Raw genomic sequence first — 12,303 nt, 5'->3', positions numbered from 1 at the left:
GTGAGGCCTGGAAATGTGCAAACCCCTTCCTAAGACTCCACTGCCCCCCTGGGGGTCGTGCCCCACAGATTGAAGACCTCTGCTCTAAATCCTTCATTACAAATTACATAAAGCAAGTTATCAATATATTATTAGACAGGCTAGCATAGTGCCTCATCAGCCTCTAGTTGATCATCTATTTGATCATCATATGTTATAAAGTCAGGCACAGGATGACAACTCTTGTCTATCAAGTGACAGAATCTGGCAACATTCTCCAAAGGGGAGGGCACTCCAAGGAAGTTATGGACGGTGTGAAGTTCACCCCGGTCAATAACCACACAAGGGCCCTTCCCATTACATACAATTACTATTGCAAGTCAGAGCTTTAAAATTTGGGGTGCAATTCACAAAATTGCTAGTTAGATGGTGTATTTTTCATGGGGTTACTTGGGTGAAAGTTTACAAGAATCATACCCATTCGATTTTTTTGTTGATAAAGCGTATTTTGTCACACTGACACAAATTGTAGTAAAAGCCTGATTTTGAGGGTCACAAAAAGGAACACTTAAAGGTCAATAGCAGATTTTAGTTACAATATAAAGATATGCTGGTGATAACATACTCGTTTTAGGAACTGGAGTGAGTTCTAAGGTCATTTACCTCAGTGAATGAAAAATGTTACTTACCCTTTAAGCATCTGTTTATAGTGAAGAATGCTCTAGTTTCACACGCTCTGTATACTCTCACATCTAGTGTTGGCCACAGCAATTCACAAATGTTTTTTCTTTGAAGAAAGTCTTTTGAGTCATGGGATACACTGGGACTCCACCCTCAGTTGGCAATGGTCATCGGCACCCCTCCATGTTAGTGTTTTTCGCCCAGCAGGTGAGAGTACTATGGAGCGGTAAGTGAATGCAATATAATGCACATGGGAATTCTGAAAAGGTAACTCATTAGTAAAAGAAGAGATCTGCAAATAGAGCCACATGGAAAGGAGGGTGGGTACATGTGAATCTACAAACAGATGCTTATACAGGGCAAGTAACATTTTCTGTTTGTAGCATGTGTTGCGGTATATACAAATGCTCTGCACAGACTGTAAAGTAGTACCCTCTACTAGCGGTGGCTCGTGTGTGGTAAATGCAGATGTTCATAATATGGAATTAATGCCCGTCTGCCCAATCATTGCTTGCTTTCTGCCTAAGAGCCATACACAACAGTGCTTGGTAAAAGTGTGTGGGGTTGACCAAGTAGTTGCTTTACATACCTCAGCTACAGGGATATTACCAAGAAAGGCTACGTTTGTTTACATGTGGAATGTGCTCTGAGATTAACAAGGAGTGCTCTTTTGGCTTTGTTATTGCAAGGTTGGATGCATTAGACTACCCATCTTCCTAACCAGTCTTAGAAATAGGCTGACCCTTATGTGGCTTAGGAAAGGCTATGAACAGCTGGCCATTCTTGCGAAAGGGCTTGATTTTTTCAACATTGCACATAAGAGAGTGATTGACATGTGGAGGGTACTTTTTTGCTACTGAATCCGGTTGAGGAACTGTATTTTTGGGTGAAACAAAAGTAGGAAACCACTTTAGAGGGGGACCATTAGGTTACTGTTGAGCCTTCGGTTAGTTTTCAGTACAAACCTGTCCCTATGAACTCCAAAGAAGGGTTCCTGTAGAGTGAGGGTTTAGCAACTCACTGATGTGCCTGAAGAATGTTGGAGAAGCTACCTTCCAAGAAAGCAACTGGAGAGGGCAAGAGTGTAAGGGTTAAAGGCGGGACACATTAGTGGGGGCAACTCGGGGGGCATCATCATTTTGAGGCTCTACAAGGATGCGAAAAAGTGAGAAGCGTTCCCTGTTTTATATGTAAATGGTTATGGCTGCTAAATAGAGCTCTAAGGGAGTGTACACAAGGCTTGATTTCTGTAGATGGAGCAGGTAACAAAAACGTCCTGGACCGTAGATTTAAGAGAGTGGAGGTGTTTGGGAAATGCAATAATAGCCAAATCTCAGTGGTAGGCCTCTGGGACTCACTTATATGGTCATGACTCTTGTGGAAGACACAGGTAGCTTAATTCTAGGACCTCAGGTGCCAGATCGCTAGATTTAGCTGGGGCCTGGGTGTCAGAGCCGACCTTAGTTTCTAGTAAGAAGGTCTGGCCTGCTGGGGAGCTGCTCATGGGAGATGATTGACATCTCAAGGAGAGCCGAGTATCAGGGCTGTCTGCACTACAAGTGGCTACCAGACTCAGGGTCTGAGTTGTTTGCTGAATATTCCGCATCATACGTGGAAGGAATGGGAGAGGCAGAAAAGAGTAAGCAAAAATCCCTGACCAATTTATCCACCGTGCATTGCCCATGGACTGGAGGCTAAGTTGAGGCATTCTACATTTTCAGAAAGGGAAACCGGTCTATTAATGGAGTGCCCCAACTTGGAAGTAGTACAGCAGGACTTGGGGGTGGAGTTCCCATTCATGAACTTGTTGATGCCTCCTGCTGAGCAGGTCTGCCAAGTCGTTGTCCAATCCGGAAGATACTCCACCAGGAGGTGCATGTGATGACAGAGTGTCTAATGCCAGGTTTGCTCGGCTAGTCGCAAGCGAGAAGTCATATTTTCTGTTTTGATGAGGACTACTTTGCCTTGAATGAGTGGTAGGAAGGCTTTGACAGCAAGATGTATATAGCAAGGAGCTCAAGGTAGTCTATGTGGTATCCTTGGTACCGAGGGGCCCACCTTCCCTGTATGGACATGTGGTTGAGATGCACCCCCCAAAAGCTGACGAGAGGGAGTCATTGGTGACTTCTGAGTGGGGTCTAGGAAAGGCCTGCCATGTTACAGACTGTTGTTGTGCCATCACTGCAGAGAGTGATGGGCGCTGGCCTTCACCATCACTAGATCTACCCACTGACCCTCTGCGGGTGCCCAGTGAGCTAAAACACATCGCTGTAGCAGGCGCAAATGGAGATGGGCATCGGATACTATGGTGAAACTAGAGACCATCATAAATAAGAGGCGCATAAAAATTCAGAGTGGGAACTGAAAAAAACTTAAGAAATGCTGGAATGCCATCACCCTTTCCAGACTGAGATAAGCTTTGTCTGAGACGGCGTTGATAACTTTTCCTAGCAAGGGTTGAATCTAGAGGGGGTGCAGGTGGTATTTGTTGTAAAGCCAAAGCTGTGGTGCAGAGAAATGGTACCTTGAGTGGGGGCTAAAGACATTGAAGCTTGATTTTGATGAGCCAGTGACTGAGGAAGGGAAATACATGGATGCCGCTTCTCCTTAAGTGGGGAGCTACCACTACTATGCGTTTTGTTAAGACCGTTGGAGCAGTACTTCGAATCGATAATGGTGGCCACTTACCAAAAAGCAGAGGTAGTGCCGGTGGGCAGAATTGATGGCGATATGAAAGTAAGCATATTTAAGGTCTAATGCCATCATGTAGTCGCCTTACTGGACCATAGAGATGACCTAAGCAAGATTTTTCCAAAATGGGCCTGTAGGAACCGTCCTTGTTTGGTGAGGAAGGAAAGAGAGTAAATTCCCTTGCCCTGATAGTGAGGGGGCACTGGTACTATGGCCCCCTTTTTCAAGGAGATTTTGTACCTCTACCTGCAGGAGTTTGAGATGTTCATACTAAGGGTGTAGGTGCAGGGTGGGATGTTGGGGAGAGGATGTAGCCTTACGGCTAGGGCGGTCGACCTCGACGCTCAACATCCTGAGATTCTGGGCAAATCACTTAATCTCCCTGTGCCTAACAAAAATTAATGTGTTCATCTGTAAAGGAACGGATGCTCATGTAAAGCGCTCTGATACCCGATTTCTCGGGTCTAGTTGGTGCTAGATGAAGCACTAAAAAAATGTTTTTTAAATGTAGGGAGGTGTTGTGGGAAATTCTAGTTAGTAGCTGTGGTGAAACACTGCTAACACCCACTGGTCTGATGTGATTGCTTCACACCAAGGAAGCAAATGTTGTACTGTTCATATGCGGAAGGATGAGTCAGTGCTTGGGGGTGGAGGCTCCTTTACCAAAGCCACCTATACCCCTGCCATTATTGGTGTTTCTCCTGTCGATACCCCTGTGTAACCTCTTCTTGAAACAGTATTGTTGGCTCTAGTATGAGAGATGGGGAAATCTGGAAAAGCAGCCTGGGAGCCTCCTCTAGCCTGCTGTCTCAGAAAGAATGTAAATGTAAATGTGTTTCGATTTATATAGCGCAACACTTTAACCCAGGGGTCTCAAGGCGCTTGCTTAGGGAACCCGTCCTGGTATTCCCCTGTGAGATACCCCGGCCGGGTATCCACAAGGTGAAAGCCAGGCATCCCGCCGCGAGGGGCCGTAGTGGAGATTAAGCAAGCTATTGCCCAGAGTCGCAGAGTGTGACCCCATGAGTCGAGTAGGCACCGGAGCGAGAATTGTCAACTCCGTGGAATTTTGAGCCCGAGACCCGCCGAGGCGGGGAATCGAACCCTGGTCCACGGCCGATCTCAGCTTCCGGGTCTGCCGCCTCTAACCACTGAGCCACGCTTCTCTGCTGTTGGACCGTGTCTGGTGGGCATCCATAGACTTGTCCAGCTTCAGCTTTTCTAGCATCTCGTCAACCTGCAGTCCAAACAGATGTTCCCCATCTAAAGGTGCCTGAGGAGATAATGATGGACCTCCAGTTTCTGTGCCCTGTCATATCAGGAAAGAAGGCCTACAGAGCTGGCTATCCTCCAGTGGGTGGAGGCCCCCACCACCACGACCTGATTACCTACAGCATTGAAATTCTGCTCTCCTTGACGGCGGACAGGGATATGTCACCTGTGACCTGAGCAGAACTCCACTTGTGTGCTTTGTGCAACTAGAAATTCTGGTGGTACGCGCCCTCTTGATGCAGACTGGGTTATGGGAGAAAACTTGTATTTTTTCCTCGACCCGTGGTGTTACGACACTGGTCTTTCCTGGCTCTTTAAAGGTGTTAGGAGATGATTTTAACATGCCCTTTAGCATGGGCAAGAATTTAACCAATCTTTCTGATTTGGATAACATCTCCAGTAGGAATTCATCGGTTTCTGGCATTCCAGCCATCTTCAGCCCGGCTTGCTTGAATCCAGTGGCAAAGTGAGCAAGGGACTCACGTCTGAGCATACCCTGCCGCACTTATGGCGGCCAAAAGCGGTACAAAAGGGGGTGGTGATGGACGGAGCATCTGAATCAATCAAACACTCACACCCAGTCAAAAGATCTGGGTTTAACCCATCACCGTTCTTTAGCCCACTCTGCCACCCCAGTTCAGACATGGCCATATGCAAATCAGTCTGACCATGTGCCTCATGGGAACAGTCCAGCCCGAACTGCCAAGCCATGTCTTCCCTGGACCGGAAACAAGCTTCCGAGGACCGGTTTCTGGCATTCCAGCCGTCTTCAGCCCGGCTTGCTTGAATCCAGTGGCAAAGTGAGCAAGGGACACACGTCTGAGCATACCCTGCCACACTTATAGCGACCAAAAGCGGTACAAAAGGGGGTGGTGATGGACGGAGCATCTGAAACAATCCAATGCCATGGGATTCAAGCAAGCCGGGCTGAAGACGGCTGGAATGCCAGAAACCGGTCCTCGGAAGCTTGTTTCCGGTCCAGGGAAGACATGGCTTGGCAGTTCGGGATGGACTGTTCCCATGAGGCACAGGGTCAGACTGATTTGCATATGGCCATGTCTGAACTGGGGTGGCAGAGTGGCCTAAAGAACGGTGATGGATTAAACCCAGATCTTTTGACTGGGTGCGAGTGTTTGATTGATTCAGATGCTCCGTCCATCACCACCCCCTTTTGTACCGCTTTTGGCCACCATAACTGTGGCAGGGTATGCTCAGACGTGAGTCCCTTGCTCACTTTGCCACTGGATTCAAGCAAGCCGGGCTGAAGACGGCTGGAATGCTAGAAACCGGTCCTCGGAAGCTTGTTTCCGGTCCAGGGAAGACATGGCTTGGCAGTTTGGACTGGACTGTTCCCATGAGGCACAGGGTCAGACTGATTTGCATATAGCCATGTCTGAACTGGGGTGGCAGAGTGGGCTAAAGAACGGTGATGGATTAAACCCAGATCTTTTGACTGGGTGTGAGTGTTTGATTGATTCAGATGCTCCGTCCATCACACCCCCTTTTGTACCGCTTTTGGCCACCATAAGTGTGGCAGGGTATGCTCAGACGTGAGTCCCTTGCTCACTTTGCCACTGGATTCAAGCAAGCCGGGCTGAAGACGGCTGGAATGCCAGAAACCGGTCCTCGGAAGCTTGTTTCCGGTCCAGGGAAGACATGGCTTGGCAGTTTGGGCTGGACTGTTCCCATGAGGCACAGGGTCAGACTGATTTGCATATAGCCATGTCTGAACTGGGGTGGCAGAGTGGGCTAAAGAACGGTGATGGATTAAACCCAGATCTTTTGACTGGGTGTGAGTGTTTGATTGATTCAGATGCTCCGTCCATCACCACCCCCTTTTGTACCGCTTTTGGCCACCATAAGTGTGGCAGGGTATGCTCAGACGTGAGTCCCTTGCTCACTTTGCCACTGGATTCAAGCAAGTCGGGCTGAAGACGGCTGGAATGCCAGAAACCGGTGCTCGGAAGCTTGTTTCCGGTCCAGGGAAGACATGGCTTGGCAGTTCGGGCTGGACTGTTCCCATGAGGCACAGGGTCAGACTGATTTGCATATAGCCATGTCTGAACTGGGGTGGCAGAGTGGGCTAAAGAACGGTGATGGATTAAACCCAGATCTTTTGACTGGGTGTGAGTGTTTGATTGATTCAGATGCTCCGTCCATCACCACCCCCTTTTGTACCGAGTTTTCTCTTCCAAGGCAGAGTCTGGTTTCATTCAGAGATAACTTCATTGCAATTGTTCCCATCTGGGGATGGATGCCAAATCTTTTTCACATTGCATCCAGTTACTCTTGAACCTTTGTAGGATGGATTGCTCTGAGTCTTCAACACTGCCTTTGGTTCAAATAGCGGTTTCAGAGTGGACAGTGGTTTCAGCGCCGAAAGGGACTGAAGGCCTGTGAATCTTCGGGCTCAGCAACTGTGGAGGGGCAGTGTCCCTGGACTGGGGCCTTGTCACTCGGAGGCATTTGCTTATTGCCATATGGCACCCGAGGCAGAAGATGCCTTGAAGGCTAGGCAGCCTTGAATGTGGGACTCTATGTCCGACCCCAATAGGGGTGGTACTCTGTCTCCACATCAAACCTCTTTGGAGGCTTAGCGTGAGCATCGACGCGGACACACAGTGCTTGCGGAGGTCTTTGCTCATGCACCATTGGACATAGAGGACAAAGGAACCTCCTCCTCTTCCTCCTTGTCGTACTCGGAGGAGACAACTGCCTTTGGTCTAGGTGATGGCTGATGGGGTGCTATGCCTGAAGTGCCAGCTCCTTCACCCCCTCAATGTAGAGCGGTGCTTGTTTTCCGACGAAATCACGGCTGCTCTTAGAGGATTGCAGTTCCTTCTTTTGATGTTCCCAACGCGTTTCTTAGTGGTATAGAGGGGTCTTTTTCAAACAGAAGGTGAGGCAGACCCTCATACATTGTGATGTTATGTTATGTTACCACTATTTATATAGCGCAACAGCTGCCCCAGCAAAGGGGCGTCCAGGCACTGACAGCAGAGCAACTATCATGAAAGGGTGGAATAGGGCCCAGACTACACGGCGGGAGGCTACGGATACGGGCAGGCAGCGAGTTCCACAGGTAAGCCGCCCTGCAACGGAAGGGGGAATCTGAGAAGAGGTAGATCTACAAACCATGCGTCTGGCGAACCACATTTACTTTGCGTGGCAAAAAGATCAGATCTGAAAAGGTGTCCATTTAATCTGTGTGCATTCTCCATAAAGGAGTCATTGGAAACGAGGAGCCTGTGGCCCCAGGGAGAAGACTTCAAAGAATGCCCCTCGAAAGCACAGACAACGAAAGCTTTTCCAAGTATCAGTGTCAAATTGGATTGTGTGACCTGAAGAAACATGGTGGACACGATGAATGTCCGAGCCCTGTGTTTAAAAAAACAAAGAAATAAATAAAAATAAAAAAAATAATATATATCACAGGCCACTGCATGTTTAGTTAATAAGCATGCATATTATCTCCTGATATCACTAGTGTCTGAGTACAGGGAGCCGCCACTGTTCCCATGCCTGTTCGAACTTCAACTACTATGAAACTCAGTAAGTTCTCATTACAAATGAGTATTCTGGATATCCCATTCCTCCCGTAAGACCATCTTGGGAGGCAGTTTGACATGTGGATGTGTCTTTCGCTTTTTGGATGACTAAAGAACAGAGTGCACTGTATAGGATTACTATAAAAAATTCTGTTAAATATAGTTCAACATTAAAACCTGTATTGAATCAACCAGGGGGATTAGACCCCTATGGTAGAAATTATTGTGCAAAATAACAGAGTGGTTAGAATACAAGAGATAAATTATGCAAGGTATCTGGTTGCTTATTAGACACAGCCAGTCCCTTCTACTGAATTATATGATTATGTTGGCTATATTTTTGTCCACAGGTATTACCGCAGTGTGTTTTGAGCAGCCCCAGAATATAGTGGGCCCATCCTCAACCTACAGAAATAAGGGGAATATAGGGAATCAGAGGTCCTGACGAAAGCCGTAAAGACTAGTGCTATATTAAATCGGCTGAAACATGTTGACAAGTATGCAGCTGGGAGGGGTGAAGGGCTTCTAAAAGTCCCTGACACCATCAAGCTATATTTATTTTTAATACTAGTCGGGAAATACAGGAATAAAGCATAGCGGCGGATATTCCTGAGCCAGTTTTAGACTTCAAGTTCTGCACTAATATTTTTTTCATTTTTTGTTCCCTATAAGTTTGTTTATATTGTCTCCATCTTCCCTTTTGCTCCACCCCAGGCATTGGTCTACGCAGGGGTGCTGGTTTTGCTGGTTAGCAAGCCCTACGATGAAGCATGCCACAAATTGTGGGTGAGAGCAGTTTCACACATCTAGCACATGCCACCATAACTAACAGTGTAGGGGATATATGTAAAAGATAAGAAAAATACATAACACTCAATCAATTAAACGAATATCATTCACAAGGGATTACTAGTTAAATATCTGGAATAATTACTATGATGGAAGAACAGGGCATGGAGTATGGAGATGATGCAGTGGCACAGATTCTATCAGGGCCCTCGCTTTTGGGAGATACCTCGATCAATCAAGTCCTTACCCAGGGAGAGGGCTCGGATACACTAATGGAACTAAAACAAATGTAAAAAAAATCGTAGATGGTTCTATCCACACAGAATATTTGAGGGCAAATGAGGGCCCACAGGGCCAATTAGTGAATAATGAGACCTTGATCTTCTTGGAAGATGTGACATTTAGAAAAGACTGGGCACTCATTGCCTGGAAGAGTACGAGGGATTAGCTAAACCTAATCATCAACACAGCGAAAAGGATAGCCGACACACTGATTATACAGATCCAGGTTAATTAACAAGGGCTTAAAGCAAATATAATCACAGCAACATATAAGAGGAAAATCAACAGGTGAATATAAAGACTATTTAAAGCAATCAAAGTTAAATAAGTTACAAAAAGATCTCAAACGCTCCTCAAGAGAGCGATTATAGCCATACATCACAGATGAGCATGTGCAACAAAAACAGGACGAAACAAAGGAAGGCTCCCAAGAGGGCAGAAGAGAAAGGGACACCTTAAAAACCAGCAGCAACCGTAGTGATTATGAAAATAAACCCAGATGGAGAGGGGAGAGGAAGGGGATTTCAACAGGGACCTTGTCCCATGTATCTTCCCACTTTCCCAGGATACATGAATCAAGGATATGGGTGGCTGACTATGCTCCCTCCTATACTGCATATGTAGAGACAGGGATTCCAGAACACACAATTCCCACAGATCCCAAACTCTTTTTTAGTAAGAGGTAGGGGAAGGGGAAAACAGAGAGGATCCCAGAGAGTACAATGGGAGGATCTAAATCAACAGGTGACCAGAAGCATGTCACGGGACTATGTCCCCGGAACGAGCAAGGAATCACATTGGTCATGATTCTTATTGATGTAGCCCTAACAGAACCCCATGAAAGAATCTTGAACAAGGGACTTAGTTTTGTTCCAACAAATACATTGAATGGTTTTCAACAACGGCAAGAATTAGCGGAATTTTTCAGGAACATTAGATTAAGAATATTCTTTGAAGGGAAGGAAGGGAATGGCACAAACAGAGGGGACATCCCCCTCGCCCAAAATCTAAGTTCAACCCACCGTTCTCAACACTTCCCCTGGAGGTGGCCACGTTTGAACATGCTGTTATACATAAAAAGGAAGAATTTACTACAAAACAGTTCAGTCCTTTTAGAAATCTTACTAGAGAGGAAAAGGAAGCCCTGGAACAACTAAGACGAAATATACAACTGGTTATAAAACTAGCGAATAAGGGAGAATCTATAGTCATCCAGACCTGGTCAGCCTACTTCAAAGAATGTATCAACCTTCTATCAGACAGAAGGAACTACAGTATGCTCCCCCGGGACCCAACCCCTGAAATACGAACAGAAATAGCCACCTTAGTAGAGGAAGCAGTGAATAATGATTGGATTTCACAACAGGAAGGGCTCTTCCTGTGTAATCACAACCCCATCATTCCATATTTTTACACACTGCCAAAAATATACAAACCCACTAGACCTCCATCAGGGAGACCGATAGTATTGGGGATCGCCTCAATACTTGGATCGTTGCCACCATTTTGTGACTTTTTCTTCAAACTGTTGGTACAGAAAACGGAAGCATACGTGCATGACATGAGAGATCTCTTACACCTCGTCAAAGACATCGAATTTGACTCAACAAAGGAATTCCTGGAAGTTTTGGACATCCAGTTACTCTATACTAACATCCCTTAAAGGGAGACACTGAGGGTGGTGGAGGATTTACTGTTTGCACAAGACTGGATGTACAGTACCCAGAGATCTTTCAGCTTAAACTTAGCAGAAATTGCATTGACTTAAAACTTTTTTGAGTCTGAGGATACCATTTATTTGCAGACCCACGGGACATCAATGGGGAGTACATTCATCCCGAGCCTGGCACCATGATATGTGGCAGCTTTTGAGCAACAACATATTTTAACCCAGGACAGCCCCTGGTCGGCCCACATAAAATTGTGGCGAGGGTTTATTGATAATGTTCTGGAGGGGTGACAAACTAGCGCAATATTTTCCTACACTGGCTCAACAGTCGTAACCCTCTATTACACTTTACTTCTACCATCACATGAACAAATCTTCTGTTTTTGGACTTGGTCATTGAACCCAGGGAAGGAATACTAACTACTCATGTTTTTCATAAACCCACAGATAGAAATGCCCTTCTATCATTCAATAGCTTTCAGCCCAAGTCTCTTAGGGGGAACCTACCAGTGGGCTATTCTTCCGCCTAAGGCAGAACTGCTCAGACAGAAGAGATTTTAATGAGGAATTGATTGAAATCTCTGAAAAACTCCGGAAGAGAGACTACCAGATCGGGTGATAAAGAAAGCACAGAACAGAGCATCCAACTGCAATAGGGAAGCATAAAAACCTAGAGTGACGAACACAATCTGCATCACCACTTTCAATACTGCATCGAATAACATAAAACACATTATACGAAAAAATTGGCGCATTTTAAACTCCAACGACCTTAACCTTCAAAACCCTAATTTTCCTTCAAGAGAAGTGAGAACATTCGGGATTTATTAGTACACACTTGTTAGAAATGGGGATCTCTAGTTGGCAGCGGCTGGCGCCGAGGTCCAACTAGGGATCCTTCTTCCTAAGTCAGAGTAAGGGTGCTACACCCTTTGATAACCCCTGCTCAACCCTGTGGTAATGTAGCACAAGCAGACAGGCCTATCTCAGAGGCAGTGTGTGAAGCATTTATGACCATATACAATAACACAGGGAAGACGCTACAAACGGACACCACAAGCAGTTATAGAAAAATAGTTATCTTTATATAGACCGAACAGGAGGCTAAAAAGAGCTCAAGGAGCCACAATGCACATAATTATAGATTTACTTCAAAAGCAATAAAGGCACTCAAAAAGCGCGTGGAACGAACTTAGTTCGAGGCTGGGGTCCACGCGACCCGGTGGTGCACAATGTACCTGAGACTTAAAGGGGCACGGCAAGCAGCCTCACAAGGAAGCCACGGTGATGACAGGCGGAATCGCAGAGGCCACAGCTCCCAGCTGTAGCGGTCCGCGGCGTGACTCACGATAATCCTGGGACCCGGTGGTGCACAATGTACCTGAGATTTAA

The sequence above is a fragment of the Lissotriton vulgaris genome, unplaced genomic scaffold (genome assembly GCF_964263255.1).
Source record: "Lissotriton vulgaris unplaced genomic scaffold, aLisVul1.2 SCAFFOLD_214, whole genome shotgun sequence".
NCBI classification, from domain to species: domain Eukaryota; kingdom Metazoa; phylum Chordata; class Amphibia; order Caudata; family Salamandridae; genus Lissotriton; species Lissotriton vulgaris.
This window is presented reverse-complemented; position numbering follows the sequence as displayed.